Genomic DNA, 19,001 nt, shown 5'->3' on the forward strand with positions numbered 1-19,001 from the left:
ATATGCGTGTCCGAGCGGAATTGTGATCGATTTTTTGAACCGTTTGATGTTTTTCGGTAATCCGATAAACTTCTTTAATTTGTTCCCTTTCCTTTTCGTTTTTTTGTTTTCAAACCCCTTTTTCTTGTTTACAGTGAAAAGCGAAATCCACGTTTTCGGGCAAAGCGTTACTATTTGCTACCACCCCAGAAAAAAAAACAACCCTTTTTACTTTAAGATGTATTATTTTAAAGACTTTGTAAACGAAAAAATCCACCTAACCGTTTTGTGTTACACGATTAGTATTTTCCGCGATTAGAAGATTTGTTTGTTTTTAAAATAATATTTTGAGTTGTGTTTTGTTTTATTATACAACAACAGAAACATAACTAGAAATTAAGGTGAACAATGGCGAACACCTTGTTGTGTGGTGGACGGTGAGGTGGCTGGTAAATTCGGCAGTTCCGTTGTAAAGGAAGTAACCGGACCAGCGAACAAAAATGGGCCACCGTTGGCGGTGGATGATTTCAATCAAAATTTGCAAGAGAGCACAAAAAGTGACAGTGGTGCAATTGCATATTTGAAGAAGAAGATGAAATTAAGAAGAAGAAAAAAACATTGATAACAACACGCACACACACACACCCAACAAACGCATGCTGAACATATGATAAAATCAATGCTTCCAGAAATGATAAACAAACGAAAAAAACGTTGCAGTTAGAGAAATGGAAATTTAGAAGAAAATAATTTCAAAAATCAATCTGAAGCTGAAGTAATGGGAAAAGTAACATAAGTAAAACAGTAGGAATCCAACGCTACAGAGCGCAATGCTGAACGCAGCACGTAGACGAGGAAGGCATACAAATCAAAGCGAAAAGTTCCTGAAATCTCACCGCTTTTCTACAAAAGCGATGTAAAAAAAAGGCTTCTACGCCAACTGTCCACTGAATACGAACGAACCATCAGCATTAGAGAGAAGGAACGCTGCTAAGCTCCACACATACCTGTATCTGCTGCATATCTTCTCCTAACCCTCCCCCTCGACAAGAAGTAAACCATTAATCAAAAACTTAACCGAAAAGAGACCAGCAACGATAAAGAAAAGAAGAAAAACAAACGAACGATGCCCGTTTACCTGCTACCACTAATGGCTGCCTATTAAATGTGTCGCTTCTGCTTTCAAATCTCGTCTAAAACAACAACAAAAACGCAAATCAACCCCAAGAACCATCGATTCTTCGCCCATGTAAGTGTAGTAATTCAAATCATTCTGCGGCTACTTATAAGCGCATTCACCTTTATCGCGTCACCAATTCATATCATTCCGTTTTTCGTGTCCCTCTTCTCGTAAACAAAAAATATATGTATATGTATATCTATGAACGTAAAGGCAAACACGTTTAACGCAACAAAGAAAACAAGAAGCAAAAAAAAACCCATCAAAAAGAAAGAAGAATGAATGAATGCAGCGTGCAATAGATAATACGCAACTGTGTACAAAAGAAAATGCTCGTTACAATTACAAACACACAAAACAACACTTGCTAATGAAACAAAACTTCAAAAAAGGGATGTTGATAACACAAAACATTGTATCGAAGCAGTCGGATGAGTTGCTCGGATATTTGCCTTCTTTATTTTTATTTGTTACTGCTCTGTTTGCTTCTTTTGTGATTTTCATTTCACTTTATTATGTTTTTTTTTCCCAAAACAGTTATTTTTTATTCTTATTTCTATTTCTTTCTTTAATTTAAATATCTTACACATCAGCTTCCACACAATTTACAGAAGTTTTAGCTCTTTGAACATGATAGAGAAACGAAAAAAGAAATTGGTGGTTGCAAAAATAAGTATGCAATTGTGTTAAGTGTTGCTTTTGTATGAGTAAAACTATGTACTGGAATAGTAAAACAACACGAAACAAAGGGCAAATCAAACTGTCCTAATGCAAAAGTTGGTTCGTATGTGTGTGAATGCGTAAAACACAAGTAAAGCCATCTAGACATCCAGCTAGAAGGACAAAACGACTCTATTAATTGGTGCAAGTAACAGTTGTAAAGGAAAGGAGGAAACTAAAATAGACCACACTCACACATATACAAACACGAATGCATAAATCAAAGCAAATGTTTTTTTTTTATTTCGTTTTTCTTCCCAAACAATTGTAAGATCGCGCGTGTGTGTGTGTGTATGTGGAAAAGCAGTCGCGCGTGAAATGGAGCAAAGCAAACAAAAAAGGAGTTAGCAAAATCGAAAATTCGGTTTGAGAATATTATTATACTATTGTGAATAGTTACGAGCGAAGCGAAGAAGCAAACGGGCAGGAGGTTATGTAATTTGTAAAAAGAAGTATAATATACAGATAGAGAAAAATAAGAAATATATGAGCATACGAATTCGGATGAAACTACATTACAAAAACCAACATCAAAATGGAGGAGGTTGTTTTTATTAAAGTAGATAAGTAATGGTTTTGAATTTGAAAGAAAGAAAACGAAAAGTACATCAACTGCAAGTAAGTATGTGTAAGTATAAGCATTTTATTCTCTGTTCAAGCTCTCCCTCTTCACGTGTACCTTCCCTGTCCCTTGAAGCCAAGGCTGAATGATGTCTGGATGAGCATTAAACCTCGGAGAAGGTCTCGCCGCTTCTTAAGTTTCTTCCGCTGACTGACTCTCCGGACACTTCGCAATTTATTTTAATTCCTACATTCCAATAAGGGTTTACTTTCCACCATTCCACCAATTATGAATTGGCTGACCAGAAGAAGAAAAAAACCAACAGCGAATGACGGAATCAATTACGAGTTGATTTAACTTTTCACCCAGTCAGAAATTCACCCCATTCAGCACGATTGTCCACAGCGAAGGCTTCACTCCACCGAAACTGTTGCCAAACCTGAACAACAAACAACCCTTCACAACAATCGAACCGCGTGGTGCCAGGATTGCGGGACCGCACGACTAATAACTTCCCAAATTTCGCAACCAAACTTGTGCACGCTCGGAAAACTCATCTCAATTTGGGCAAACTTTTGGGCCTCCCGCCGTTACAGCAGGTGTGCTCCAAATCGTACAAGATCGATCGAATTCTTTGGCCGCAAGTTGGACGTTTTGCAAACAAGCCCAATAAACCGAAACCGCGTGCACGGGCGTACACGAAAAACTCGTAAAAGCCAATTAATAATTTCGTTCGATTGAAGTTTTGTGTATTGTTGCACGTTTTGGGTGGATGGAGACACCCTAACAAACAGCATTCAAGCAGTTGGAGTTGATTATTTTGTTGCGAATCATTAGATCAAACTTTCCGTCGTTGGGGAAACCATCGCTTGTCTAAATGTTTCAATTGAATTGTTAAAGAATAAAATACAAATAGAGTCTATGCGGATGGTTTTCGTAGACGTAGCTGGAGCTCCGATAGAGCCTAATCTTCCTGTAAGTAGCATTTTGGGGATAAAAGATCCTGTCTCTACTTACAAGAAGGATTGAGCCTTTAGGTAGGTATCACGGTTATATTTATTATCATTATTATATACATAATAAATCAATATTTTTTAAAAAACGTTGCCAAAATCTGGTACTTTGCAACGTGTTATTGGTTTTTGGTCACACATCCACGACTGATAGAAAGAGAATAAACTTTTAGGTGTTTAACAAATACGAAAGAAAAATCAGTAAATAAATAAACCATAATTTGCGGAATTTGCCTGGCGTTTTCTACTAAATATAGGTTTTCTTAACAATAACTAAGCAGGGGTTGCGTGATCGGGGCGGAGTGATCTTCAAAAAGATGCACGATCTCAAGACGGATCCAAAGATACGCCGGCCGCCAGAATCAGACCAGGAATGACCGAGTTATCGCAGATTTTCCACGGGAATGTTTTGGGTTTTCCGCTAAAACTGGGCGAAGGGGTGGAGGAATCGGTTTGTGATGTTCTACAAAAAGGTGCGCGGCTCAAAGACGCATCCAACGGTATGCCGCACGCCAGAATCAAACCAGGAATGACCGAGTTATCACAGATTTTCCACGGGAGTGTTTTGATTTTTCCGCTATAACTGGGCGAAGGGGTGGAGGGATCGGTTTGTGATGTTCTCCAAAAAGGTGCGCGGCTCAAAGACGCATCTAACGGTATACCGCACGCCAGAATCGGACCAGGAATGACCGAGTTATCGCTGATTTTCCACGGGAATGTTTTGGTTTTTCCGCTATAACTGGGCGAAGGGGTGGAGGGATCGGTTTGTGATGTTCTACAAAAAGGTGCGCGGCTCAAAGACGCATCCAACGGTATGCCATACGCCAAAATCAGATCAGGAATGGCCGAGTTATCGCTGATTTTCCACGGGAATGTTTTGGTTTTTCCGCTATAACTGGGCAAAGGGGTGGAGGAATCAGGTTGAGGTGTTCTACAAAAAGGTGCGCAACCTTAAGACGCATCCAACGGTATGCCGGACGCCAAAATCTGATCAGGAATGGCCGAGTTATCGCTGATTTTCCACGGGAATGTTTTGGTTTTTCCGCTATAACTGGGATAACTGCGACTGCTATAATAACGCTATAACTGCGAAGGGGTGGAGGGATCGGTTTGTGATGTTCTACAAAAAGGTGCGCGGCTCAAAGACGCATCCAACGGTATGCCGGACGCCAGAATCACACCAGGAATGGCCGAGTTATCGCTGATTTTCCACGGGAATGTTTTGGTTTTTCCGCTATAACTGGGCGAAGGAGTGGAGGGATCGGTTTGAGGTGTTCTACAAAAAAGTGCGCGGCCTACAGACGCATCCAACGGTATGCCGGACGCCAAAATCTGATCAGGAATGGCCGAGTTATCGCTGATTTTCCACGGGAATGTTTTGGTTTTTCCGCTATAACTGGGCGAAGGGGTGGAGGGATCGGTTTGAGGTGTTCTACAAAAAGGTGCGCGGCTCAAAGACGCATCCAACGGTATGCCGGACGCCAGAATCACACCAGGAATGGCCGAGTTATCGCTGATTTTCCACGGGAATGTTTTGGTTTTTCCGCTATAACTGGGCAAAGGGGTGGAGGAATCAGGTTGAGGTGTTCTACAAAAAGGTGCGCGGCTCAAAGACGCATCCAACGGTATGCCGAACGCCAGAATCACACCAGGAATGGCCGAGTTATCGCTGATTTTCCACGGGAATGTTTTGGTTTTTCCGCTATAACTGGGCGAAGGGGTGGAGGGATCGGGTTGAGGTGTTCTACAAAAAGGTGCGCGGCTCAAAGACGCATCCAACGGTATGCCGGACGCCAGAATCACACCAGGAATGGCCGAGTTATCGCTGATTTTCCACGGGAATGTTTTGGTTTTTCCGCTATAACTGGGCGAAGGGGTGGAGGGATCGGTTTGAGGTGTTCTACAAAAAGGTGCGCGGCCCTAAGACGCATCCAACGGTATGCTGGACGCCAGAATTGAACCAGGAATGGCCGAGTTATCGCCGATTTTCCACGGGAATGCTGCTGGCGGAATTTACCGGAAAAACCTGAAAAATCCCCCTTTATTCCCCTTCGATATCAAAAATCACGTTTTGGAGGTGTTTTTAAAAGATTTTTATGGAGAGAAATAAAAATAAGCGGAAATTACTTAAAATTGTGGAAAAAGTATATTTGTGCCGGAAAATATTTGTCTTGTCGGAAAGAAATTATTTTCCAACTCGGTTTTAAAATTTCCATTTGCTACCTCCTCGGAATCATGCTCTCCTGTTACTCCTGGTCGGATTTTGCCGCATCGAAATTGGCCAAATTTCGGTCGAAAATCTGCCACCGGGAGCGACTTGTAGTAACAGGAGAACATGTTTCCGAGTAGGTAGCTCGGGCCGGCCGAAAAATTGGAAATCCAAACTTAAAATCCAAGATCAGTTTTAAAATCCCGAAGCAAAAATTTTAGTTGAATTCCAAACTTAAAATTTCCAATCCAAATTTAAAACTGACTTTGGATTTTAAAACTGATTTTGGAAATTTTTGGCCGACCCGAGCTACCTCCGCGAAATCATGCTCTCCTGTTACTCCAGGTCGGATTTTTGTGGCAAAAATCTGGAAATTTTGGGCAAAAATCCGGAAATTTTTATGCGGCAAAATCCGACCAGGAGTAACAGGAGAGCATGATTCCGAGGAGGTAGCAAATGGAAATTTTAAAACCGAGTTGGAAAATAATTTCTTTCCGACAAGACAAATATTTTCCGGCACAAATATACTTTTTCCACAATTTTAAGTAATTTCCGCTTATTTTTATTTCTCTCCATAAAAATCTTTTAAAAACACCTCCAAAACGTGATTTTTGATATCGAAGGGGAATAAAGGGGGATTTTTCAGGTTTTTCCGGTAAATTCCGCCAGCAGCATTCCCGTGGAAAATCGGCGATAACTCGGCCATTCCTGGTTCAATTCTGGCGTCCAGCATACCGTTGGATGCGTCTTAGGGCCGCGCACCTTTTTGTAGAACACCTCAAACCGATCCCTCCACCCCTTCGCCCAGTTATAGCGGAAAAACCAAAACATTCCCGTGGAAAATCAGCGATAACTCGGCCATTCCTGGTGTGATTCTGGCGTCCGGCATACCGTTGGATGCGTCTTTGAGCCGCGCACCTTTTTGTAGAACACCTCAACCCGATCCCTCCACCCCTTCGCCCAGTTATAGCGGAAAAACCAAAACATTCCCGTGGAAAATCAGCGATAACTCGGCCATTCCTGGTGTGATTCTGGCGTTTGGCATACCGTTGGATGCGTCTTTGAGCCGCGCACCTTTTTGTAGAACATCACAAACCGATCCCTCCACCCCTTCGCCCAGTTATAGCGGAAAAACCAAAACATTCCCGTGGAAAATCAGCGATAACTCGGCCATTCCTGGTGTGATTCTGGCGTTCGGCATACCGTTGGATGCGTCTTTGAGCCGCGCACCTTTTTGTAGAACACCTCAAACCGATCCCTCCACCCCTTCGCCCAGTTATAGCGGAAAAACCAAAACATTCCCGTGGAAAATCAGCGATAACTCGGCCATTCCTGGTGTGATTCTGGCGTCCGGCATACCGTTGGATGCGTCTTTGAGCCGCACACCTTTTTGTAGAACACCTCAACCCGATCCCTCCACCCCTTCGCCCAGTTATAGCGGAAAAACCAAAACATTCCCGTGGAAAATCAGCGATAACTCGGCCATTCCTGGTGTGATTCTGGCGTTCGGCATACCGTTGGATGCGTCTTTGAGCCGCGCACCTTTTTGTAGAACACCTCAAACCGATCCCTCCACCCCTTCGCCCAGTTATAGCGGAAAAACCAAAACATTCCCGTGGAAAATCAGCGATAACTCGGCCATTCCTGGTGTGATTCTGGCGTCCAGCATACCGTTGGATGCGTCTTTGAGCCGCGCACCTTTTTGTAGAACACCTCAAACCGATCCCTCCACCCCTTCGCCCAGTTATAGCGGAAAAACCAAAACATTCCCGTGGAAAATCAGCGATAACTCGGCCATTCCTGATCAGATTTTGGCGTCCGGCATACCGTTGGATGCGTCTTTGAGCCGCGCACCTTTTTGTAGATCACCTCAACCCGATCCCTCCACTCCTTCGCCCAGTTATAGCGGAAAAACCAAAACATTCCCGTGGAAAATCAGCGATAACTCGGCCATTCCTGGTATGATTCTGGCGTCCGGCATACCGTTGGTTGCGTCTTTGAGCCGCGCACCTTTTTGTAGAACATCACAAACCGATCCCTCCACCCCTTCGCCCAGTTATAGCGGAAAAACCAAAACATTCCCGTGGAAAATCAGCGATAACTCGGCCATTCCTGGTGTGATTCTGGCGTCCGGCATACCGTTGGATGCGTCTTTGAGCCGCGCACCTTTTTGTAGAACACCTCAAACCGATCCCTCCACCCCTTCGCCCAGTTATAGCGGAAAAACCAAAACATTCCCGTGGAAAATCAGCGATAACTCGGCCATTCCTGGTGTGATTCTGGCGTCCGGCATACCGTTGGATGCGTCTTTGAGCCGCGCACCTTTTTGTAGAACACCTCAACCCGATCCCTCCACTCCTTCGCCCAGTTATAGCGGAAAAACCAAAACATTCCCGTGGAAAATCAGCGATAACTCGGCCATTCCTGGTGTGATTCTGGCGTCCGGCATACCGTTGGATGCGTCTTTGAGCCGCGCACCTTTTTGTAGAACACCTCAAACCGATCCCTCCACCCCTTCGCCCAGTTATAGCGGAAAAACCAAAACATTCCCGTGGAAAATCAGCGATAACTCGGCCATTCCTGATCAGATTTTGGCGTCCGGCATACCGTTGGATGCGTCTTAAGGCCGCGCACCTTTTTGTAGAACACCTCAACCTGATTCCTCCACCCCTTTGCCCAGTTATAGCGGAAAAACCAAAACATTCCCGTGGAAAATCAGCGATAACTCGGCCATTCCTGGTGTGATTCTGGCGTCCGGCATACCGTTGGTTGCGTCTTTGAGCCGCGCACCTTTTTGTAGAACATCACAAACCGATCCCTCCACCCCTTCGCCCAGTTATAGCGGAAAAACCAAAACATTCCCGTGGAAAATCAGCGATAACTCGGCCATTCCTGGTGTGATTCTGGCGTCCGGCATACCGTTGGATGCGTCTTTGAGCCGCGCACCTTTTTGTAGAACACCTCAAACCGATCCCTCCACCCCTTCGCCCAGTTATAGCGGAAAAACCAAAACATTCCCGTGGAAAATCAGCGATAACTCGGCCATTCCTGATCAGATTTTGGCGTCCGGCATACCGTTGGATGCGTCTTTGAGCCGCGCACCTTTTTGTAGAACATCACAAACCGATCCCTCCACCCCTTCGCCCAGTTATAGCGGAAAAACCAAAACATTCCCGTGGAAAATCAGCAATAACTCGGCCATTCCTGGTGTGATTCTGGCGTCCGGTATACCGTTGGATGCGTCTTTGAGCCGCGCACCTTTTTGTAGAACATCACAAACCGATCCCTCCACCCCTTCGCCCAGTGATAGCGGAAAAACCAAAACATTCCCGTGGAAAATCAGCGATAACTCGGCCATTCCTGGTGTGATTCTGGCGTCCGACATATTGTTTGATGCGTCTTAAGGTTGCGCACCTTTTTGTAGAACACCTCAACCTGATTCCTCCACCCCTTTGCCCAGTTATAGCGGAAAAACCAAAACATTCCCGTGGAAAATTAGCGATAACTCGGCCATTCCTGATCAGATTTTGGCGTCCGGCATACCGTTGGATGCGTCTTAAGGTTGCGCACCTTTTTGTAGAACACCTCAAACCGATCCCTCCACCCCTTCGCCCAGTTATAGCGGAAAAACCAAAACATTCCCGTGGAAAATCAGCGATAACTCGGCCATTCCTGGTGTGATTCTGGCGTCCGGCATACCGTTGGATGCGTCTTTGAGCCGCGCACCTTTTTGTAGAACATCACAAACCGATCCCTCCACCCCTTCACCCAGTTATAGCGGAAAAACCAAAACATTCCCGTGGAAAATCAGCGATAACTCGGCCATTCCTGGTGTGATTCTGGCGTCCGGCATACCGTTGGATGCGTCTTTGAGCCGCGCACCTTTTTGTAGAACATCACAACCCGATCCCTCCACCCCTTCGCCCAGTGATAGCGGAAAAACCAAAACATTCCCGTGGAAAATCAGCGATAACTCGGCCATTCCTGGTGTGATTCTGGCGTCCGGCATACCGTTGGATGCGTCTTTGAGCCGCGCACCTTTTTGTAGAACATCACAAACCGATTCCTCCACCCCTTCGCCCGTTATAGCGGAAAAATCAAAACATTCCCGTGGAAAATCAGCGATAACTCGGCCATTCCTGGTGTGATTCTGGCGTCCGGCATACCGTTGGATGCGTCTTTGAGCCGCACACCTTTTTGTAGAACACCTCAACCCGATCCCTCCACCCCTTCGCCCAGTTATAGCGGAAAAACCAAAACATTCCCGTGGAAAATCAGCGATAACTCGGCCATTCCTGGTGTGATTCTGGCGTCCGGCATACCGTTGGATGCGTCTTTGAGCCGCGCACCTTTTTGTAGAACATCACAACCCGATCCCTCCACCCCTTCGCCCAGTGATAGCGGAAAAACCAAAACATTCCCGTGGAAAATCAGCGATAACTCGGCCATTCCTGGTGTGATTCTGGCGTCCGACATATTGTTTGATGCGTCTTAAGGTTGCGCACCTTTTTGTACAACATCACAAACCGATCCCTCCACCCCCTCTCCCAGTTATAGCGGAAAAACCAAAACATTCCCGTGGAAAATCAGCGATAACTCGGCCATTCCTGGTGTGATTCTGGCGTCCGGCATACCGTTGGATGCGTCTTTGAGCCGCGCACCTTTTTGTAGAACACCTCAAACCGATCCCTCCACCCCTTCGCCCAGTTATAGCGGAAAAACCAAAACATTCCCGTGGAAAATCAGCGATAACTCGGCCATTCCTGGTGTGATTCTGGCGTCCGGCATACCGTTGGATGCGTCTTTGAGCCGCGCACCTTTTTGTAGAACACCTCAAACCGATCCCTCCACCCCTTCGCCCAGTTATAGCGGAAAAACCAAAACATTCCCGTGGAAAATCAGCGATAACTCGGCCATTCCTGATCAGATTTTGGCGTCCGGCATACCGTTGGATGCGTCTTAAGGTTGCGCACCTTTTTGTAGAACACCTCAACCTGATTCCTCCACCCCTTTGCCCAGTTATAGCGGAAAAACCAAAACATTCCCGTGGAAAATCAGCGATAACTCGGCCATTCCTGATCTGATTTTGGCGTATGGCATACCGTTGGATGCGTCTTTGAGCCGCGCACCTTTTTGTAGAACACCTCAACCCGATCCCTCCACTCCTTCGCCCAGTTATAGCGGAAAAACCAAAACATTCCCGTGGAAAATCAGCGATAACTCGGCAAGTCCTGGTGCGATTCTGGCGTCCGGCATACCGTTGGATGCGTCTGTAGGCCGCGCACCATTTTGTAGAACACTTCAACTTCACAGTCTGATCGAGGCTTGCTTCATATCGTTGGATTTGTCACTGAGTCGCTCATCTTTTTGTGGAATATTTGAACCCGATCCCTACACTCTTCGCAACTTACCGAACTTATATTCAATATCAAAATTTCCACTCCGCTTAGTGCCTCCGAACGGCTAAATCCGCCACTGTGTTGCCGATATCCTGACTGTATCCAAAGAAGGAAGTAAGAATACAATAGTTGGGGCATGTAATGACAATGGAACGGCCCAGGAAGGTCGCGTTAGTGATCCGTTCGGCACGGGGCTAAGAGGGACAGAGAGAGTTCGTCAGCTGAATCAGGTTGATTGTAATATACATCCGTGGATGGAGGACTGCAGTCTGAGTTTCCTGGAAAACATTGGAACTCTGAGCGGATAAATTCGCAACTACCGTCAATAAGCTCGGCGACACTTGGCAACTTGGGCTCGGCTGTCCAAAAGCCTCAGCGAATACCAAAATCTATTCTATTCCATCGAAAATTATTTTACCATTATTTCAGTAATTTCTCACTAAACCAACAGGTCGTTGTAAGCGGTCCTTTGCCGGAACGTTCGTTGCAAAAGTCACACATTACATGTGTCAATTAATTAGAAAGAATACCATGCACGTACGCACATCCGTCAAATATTCGATGGCGTGATAAATAATCAGCTAGTACACCAAGCCGCAAGTGATGTTTGATTTTACCGTTAACACTCGCCTCCTCTCGTCATCGCCAAGTCGCGCCAGGAAAAAGGGAAAATTCTGTTATTCGATTGTTCTAGGTGCATAATTCGTGCACATTGTTCATCGACGCGTACACAAATATCGCACACCGACCAATATTTATTCTCTTTTAGCGTTCACTCTGGTGAACTGGGTGGCGTCAGTAACGTAATGGTTCCACAGTTTCGTTCGCACGCTTGCACCACAAATGCATCGTTGGCATGGCTCGCCTGTCGCCGCATCGAGCTACAAACATGCAAAAATTATCGCCTGAAAGCTTCATACAAATGAACCACCCATCCACCGGTTCCCAAAACGGCAAAAGTCAAAAAGCACATTCGATGCGAGAGAAAATTCAATCAACCTACACCACACACATGAAACCAGCGTGAAAAGGCGCATCCGTACAAAGATGACCCGCGCACGTGATGCTACGACAGCAAACAACAGTGAACAGTGGTGATTGTACACCTTTACGAGTACGGCAAATGAGCAAATTATTCAGTGTGTGTGTGTGTGTGTGTGTGGGATGGTGGTGAAAATATATTAACCATTTTCCGGACCCCAAAATAACACACCCCAAATGTTGCAACGCGACTTTGTTAGTTTAGTTTCATATTATGATGATGCGCGTGAACTGTTTGTCGTTGGATTTAGCGTTGAATGTTTGCTCGGTCAATAATGAAGCGGCTTTGCTTTGATTCTGAATATACCGGAAATCCAAAAGCAATACGAATTAGCGTTAACTAAGCTGTTCGCCAACACCCGGCTATCGAATAACTCGCTTTCAAAAAAAGAAGTATGTTTTATGGGAAGCATAATGCCTTGTTTCTATCTGATCGATTTGATTGGGTTTGTTTCGGCAAAGATGAGTGGCTTAAAATATTTGAAACATAATAATTGAATGCATTTAATACCAAAGTCTATGTACAATACAAGAGTCATGATTTTATCTTTTTAAAGCAGATCACTGCCATGATTTGTTAAATGTTCCAATCGGTGCTACACTTTAGATTTAAATTTTAATATATTGTTTGTTCCCTTCTCCATCAAATTTATCACTTCCACTTGTAATCTGTGACCTAACTTAAGTCTTTACTGCATCTTGTTTTTTTTAATCCGTATAAGTCAAACACTACGCCTGCTTTCCAATCTTGACTTGCTATTTTCGACAGAGTTAACCTGCCTTTTGCTATCGGAAAGGTAATCTGACATAAGCGACCAGTGTAGTGTGATATTCCTATTCACTAAAAACATCCTCGTATCAATACAGCCTAGTTGTTCTGTATAAATTAAAAACCTTCTCGCGTTTTCGACCCTCCAAATCCATGTTCAGCAGGTTAGACTTTATTTTCAAGACTAGGATAACTAGGATCTGCAATATGGATGGATAAATTCACATCAGGCATCTTTCTCCTTATAGCAAGCAGCAAGAGCAACCAGTAGTCCACAATGCACTTCTGTTGCTTTTTTTACATTATGCTACGTTCTGCTGTCATTGCTGCCATTAATATTAGGACAAAATGATCAATTATTGGGTTGCACGAATCCAATATGTCAACGGTAGTCAACGGGCTCACCGGATTGTGTGTCGGGAAAGCTTCGGAAAGTGCGCACAGAAGCTTTCGTTCGCTACCGACCGTCAGATGGCGCTGGCATAACCTGCGTGTTCAGCCTTAGTTCGTGCCGGTGTTAGTTAGTGTACACGAAGGCACTTTACCGGGAGTAGCTTCGCTAAGACGCAGACGAACCTAGGATGAAAAGTTCATGCCCAAATACGTCTATGAAATTAGAAAAGTTCTGATGATTTGAACATGAAGGAAGGATAAAATCATACTCGTATCCGGGCACGAACTTAAAGGCTGAAAGAACGAAAGAAGAAGACAATACACCCATTTTTAAACAACACTTTAAACGAAAACGGCGAGGCATTTAAAAAAGTGTATTTAGAGTTAGGTAAAACCCCGAAAAAGGCTTAACTCTTGCGTCGAATCTATTAACGGTTCGATTGTTTTACACCAGAGAAGATTCTGCAATGGAGGATTAATAGAAGAAGCAATACACGGTCTTCCGGATGTTGTGTAACGATGTACATATTCTTCACAATCTTAACTGACTGCGACTTTCCTTCATCTAGAAGTCAAATACAGCATCTTCCAAAACTCGAAATGTTTAAAAAATTATTCCTAAAAATATCTCTAAAACCTTATTGATTGATACCTAAGCCTTCAATTGAACAAAAATAAATGAAGTGGAAAACAACTGTCAAATTCAATGAATTAAACTATCTTTTCCAAAATAAATGAATTGTCTAGTCGAGATGCAAGCAGAACATCATCCTTCGCCAATTGCTCTTGATACAACGATCAACATGCCTGAGTACTTGTAATTCTATTTTGAAATATCGACCACAAAAAAAACGTGAGCACAAAATGGAAGCATCATACGTTGAGCTTCCTTAAGCTAACTTCCAAGTTTGCGCCTAAAACGTGCCGTTCACTAGCGTTGTACGTAACGGTACGCTCCAACACTGCTGCAGAATGTAAAACGCATTACCTTTTCGCACGATATCGGATGGACAATCGAAATTCTCGAACAGCCGTACCGCCTGCCTACCAGCAAAACGATACGGCAAATACAGCTATCCATCACATCGTCCCGAAGAGTTCTGCTACATGTCCACAATACCAATTGCCGGCTGCAAGTTGCACTCGATACAGGTGCACTTTTTCCCATGAACCTGTCTGCCATCTTCTTCGGATCACTGATACGGTTGAATGCTGATAGAGATCCAGATACCTGGATGCGATATCGATATCGACCGACACACAACTAGTCTAGTAGTATCTCCCTCCCACCCTGCCCACGCTTTCCTTATGCATTCCCAAATGAGTTTTCTGTTACTGCGGGGCTAGGAGCAAACCGTGCGCCTTCGAAGGCCAAAAATGCAATGAAATACGATCGAAGGGATTAGATGGATCTCGGGTTTGGGCGACGGACGAGCTATTGTAAAATTTCAATTCATTGCTCCGCTGAGATTACAAGCACGCGAACAAGTAAACTGATATGTACGCCCACCTCCGAGACCCCCGCAGCGTGCGGGGACGTTGATTTGAATGCGCACTGTCGCAAGCTGGAAGGAAGGAATCACCGGTTCCACCATTTGGCTTCAAACCCAGGTCATCTCCATCGGCATGACGCGCAATTCCAACAGCACCGAGCGTTTGTCGTAGCCCGTCGAGATTCCCAAAACAGGAACTCGACTCCCACCGAAGGGACGACGACACTGATCGGAAGTACACAAATTTACATTGTCGCAGTCCATTGTCGTGCGTCGTGGCGTACGGAACAGCTGACGAGGGAGAGGAAGGTAACACAGGTAATGATGCTGGTTTTACACCCTCTCCCCCAAAATCCCAAATCGATTTGTCGAAATGTAGCACATGGCTCGAGGTTTTTGCAACAGTGCCAGTCGTAATTTATAGCCACACAAAGCGCGAAGTAAATCGAATGTAAAACGCAGTAATAAATTTGTGGGAAAAGAGAGATGAGAAATTTGTCGGGAGGTTAGGTTAAATAGGGTTTTGATTGATCCAACTGCTGTAGCCTGACATAATTTCCCAGTCAATCAAACGCAATAAAACCAAACCATTAGGGAAATTGCTTGGAAAAAAAGCACTCAAAGTGATTCTTTTCCGTAGTATTAAAGTCAATCTGGGTATGAGCTAAGCCCAAATAACCTCAAGCAAACATTTACTCTTTGGAATGGGTTAAACCATCTGTTCCTAGTGTGCACTCATTATATGCTTGGACGACAGAGATGTGCCACACTGTACTCTGCAGCTACAAGACTTGGGATCCATACGCGAATCTTGGATGCAGCTGTAGCTTTCCAGTATCAATCCAGTGTCCTCTTGAACAAACAGAGCACGTTCCTTGGTGCGTATGCTACAAGCTCGTGCGTTTAGTTTTTCGGACAGATTTTTCACGTAACGTTTGCATAGAGCAACCGATGTGGCACATTGACCAAATGTCACAAACACTGAATGCAACTGTTGACTCAGGTGGGCTTCGAAATCGAGTTTTCCCACGTAATGACATACGAAGTTTGATTCGAGTCAAGAATCCCAAATGCTCTTTTAGTTAATCACAGAGAATACCAAATGGTGTTCTAGGAAAAGTTAAGCTAGATAGAATATTACAACGATTATAACTGTATTATTTTGTATCCGTTAGCTTAACTTTACACCTTGTGGTGCTATATCCACGAAATGAAATGGTCGTTAAAGCTTATTTAATTACTTACTTACTTTCTTACAGCGGTATTCAACACCGAGGATCAACAAATAAAAAACAAATATTGATTCATTCACCACTCAAAGTAAATCGGCTCGCACAAATATAAGAGAGCTTCAGAGTCACTGAATATCAAGACTCGCATCTATTATGCACAAACCAATCAACCCCGCAAAGCATCCGAGTCGTCGTAATCCAATAATTGAATGAGAAATTGATTGATTTCTCTGGACTTGCTGGCAAACGTCCGCTACATCTAGGCGAATGGATGTGTTTTGTTCCCTTTTCTCCTGAACAGCAAAGTGAATCAGAAATCTAAGCAAATCTCAGATCCAGATCGGGCAGATAATAAAGCAGGCAAGAGTACTCAGTAAGCATCATCAAGTATTTGACCCTTGAAGGATATCATTACTAATAATGAGAATATTATATTTTACCTCCACTAGAGCAAGATCTGAAGCTGCTTAAGCTTAAAGACAAATCTTCATTGGAGCGGAGTGTTTTTGTTCACTTCCTTCAAGGCAACGTCGTATTAGTGCCTTGATAAAGTTGAATCTCATCTTTCCGAAGTGAAATTTCTCTCCGGACCTGACTCGTTTCTCTTGATGCAAAGACAATTGCCAACGAGGCACACTTGCCACTTCTCACCATTTTGTCATCTTCCAACATCCTGTACAGCTTGTGCCGTCCACTTCGAAACCGTTCCTTTGGACCGTTGAGCACATGCATTCCCTACTACCACCGAAGAAGCGATTAGAATTGATAAATTATGAATCAATTCCAAAGCGAAGCAAAACGCCATCCCCAAGGCTACCGCAAAGCAGCAAGCACCTGCGGATGATCGCTCTTCGTCGTAAAGTGTGGTCAACGGTCGTCTGACTAATTTACACTTCAGTTCATAGGGCTCAAATATCCCCAAAGTCCATCGGGTACGATCCCCAGGATCGGAGCGAGAGACACAGCCAGTGAGTAAATCCTCTCCCGAGTACCATTAATTAAAATTTACCCTAACATTCCCAGCGGACTTGGTGGATCTTGGCACTTGTCGCCTGATGTACGTAGTGTGGGAACGTTCGCTGGTGCACAGTGGCTTTACATCGGGATAAAGCAAACAGTGCGAGAAGATTCACTATGAAGGACTTACCATGCATTGCCGGTGTAGGTAGGGTTGAAGCGTAGAAAGTCATCGTTGCAGGATGCTGCCTCAAAATTGAACAATGGATTACCGTTTCTTGCGTTAATTTTCAACCTGACGTACTGTAGACCGTATTACTTCACTTTTTCCATTGTAATGATGGTATTGCAACAGGCCGTGTTGTGGAATTCCCTAAAATAATAACAATGAAAATATGAGTGAAATTCTCCTGAATTCACATCCATTGCGCCGAATTATACTCAAACAGGTAATAACAGAGTTTAAAATTTGCCTTTCTGCTTGAAAACACAAAGCACTTACTTTCCCATATGCCCATCACTAATACCAACAGTAATAAGATGGATTTTCTAGTAGAAACCTTTTTTTTTTCTCCTCCATTTTCCCTCACCAACACCTTTCCCTATCTTTCACATCAGCCATAAATCAAAACAAATCGGTAATGACAGCCACCGTCAACACCCGCAAGCAGCAAAACCTAACCTCAAACGTCAAAATCCTTTCTCGATGGTAACTTTGTTTTGCTAAAGGATTACTTTGTTGCGATTCACCACCAGTACCTTGCAATGGTTCACCTTCACCAGATTCGTACAACTTTCCACAACCGTTCAATCGTCGACCTGCAAGAAGTGTCGGTATGGTGGAAGTAAAAACAGTTCACCAACTGTTTCACTTGACCGACCGCATCGCACCAACCCATCATTCTCTGCCCCGCCGCGTGCAAAGAAAGCTCAAGCGCCACTCGAGATGCAGAAGTATGGCAACATTTTTATATTAGTTTTATTACTCGCCGGTTTTGATCCACTCGTGGCAATCAATTGCACTTGCTTTGAGCGTGGCAGCGGGTGAGTTCTTATCCGTGTTGGAAAAGTTTCTTCGTGGCCGGTGCTGCTAGCACTCCATACTGTCAAGTGACCAAACAAAACGTGTCAAGCAACCGTAGTAGTAGAAACACTAGCAGCCGGCGTTTCTTCAGTACAACAGCGCTAGCCAGTAGAATTTAATATTGTTTAGATTTATCGCAAAGAAGGCACCGAATGGAACATATGAACTGAATTTTGGCGAAAAAATGACCAAAATAAAATAAGCAAGATTTGAAATAATGTTAGTATTAAATATAGCCGAGATAGTCGGGTAAAGAATTGGTAGCTTCTGTAGGCTCCATAACAAGAGTTCAGCTCAATCTATTGTTTGGACAATAGAACATCTGTCATTAGAATGCATAATTAAAATCCTTAATTTGAGGTCCTCACAAAATAGACGGAGTCGTGCCCAGGCTCTCTTTGATGGTGGTTTGCTTATCGGTCGTACCTAAGTTCCTTTCAGGAAGGAGTCCTACAAAGCGCGGACTTCGACACCTGGAGCTCGTCCTACTCCCAATCTCTCCATATTTTTTTTTTAGTATCACGACAGACATCAACATCTTCTACACTATAGAATAGGATTGTAGTCGGATTGAACGGTGGAACAAAGTAAACAAGAGGTCCTGAACATAGGCTGAAAGATCTATAATATAGCAGAACATTAGTTGACTTCTGCAATCCCTAGACGACATATGCGACAATAAGCGTAAGATTGGATAGTAGCCGAGCTTTGCAAATTTCCGAGAACCAATTACTCTAGCAACACACAACATCGTGCATCTATCGGACACGACGCCTGGGCAATCACCTTGATGCTATGTGCAAGCATTCCATATGGAGCCTGACCTGTTGGAGGTTAGTTGTCGTCATGGATTTTATTTTTCTGGGAACGGATTTGCGTCCCATAAAATCTCAACACTTGGTGCACACAGAAAAAGGAGAAAAAGTATTTGAAAGCTTACTTAATTGCTTCTAAACCTCTGAAGTCTTGT

The 19,001-nt window shown here is 44.0% G+C and overlaps 3 protein-coding genes across 4 annotated transcripts in view; 1 reads left to right on the forward strand and 2 right to left on the reverse strand.

Moving 5' to 3' along the window:
* LOC126568629 (protein anon-73B1) overlaps positions 1–19,001 on the reverse strand; it is a 793,767-nt gene that overhangs the window by 383,863 nt on the left and 390,903 nt on the right. The gene's annotated exons all lie outside the window — the stretch shown is intronic.
* Positions 1–19,001, forward strand: part of LOC126568321 (phosphotriesterase-related protein) — a 293,797-nt gene that overhangs the window by 220,992 nt on the left and 53,804 nt on the right. The window lies entirely within an intron of this gene.
* The window catches only part of LOC126568229 (homeobox protein SIX3), a 198,274-nt gene that overhangs the window by 150,969 nt on the left and 28,304 nt on the right, over positions 1–19,001 (reverse strand). The gene's annotated exons all lie outside the window — the stretch shown is intronic.

This window comes from Anopheles maculipalpis, chromosome 2RL (genome assembly GCF_943734695.1).
Source record: "Anopheles maculipalpis chromosome 2RL, idAnoMacuDA_375_x, whole genome shotgun sequence".
Taxonomy (NCBI): Eukaryota; Metazoa; Arthropoda; class Insecta; order Diptera; family Culicidae; genus Anopheles; species Anopheles maculipalpis.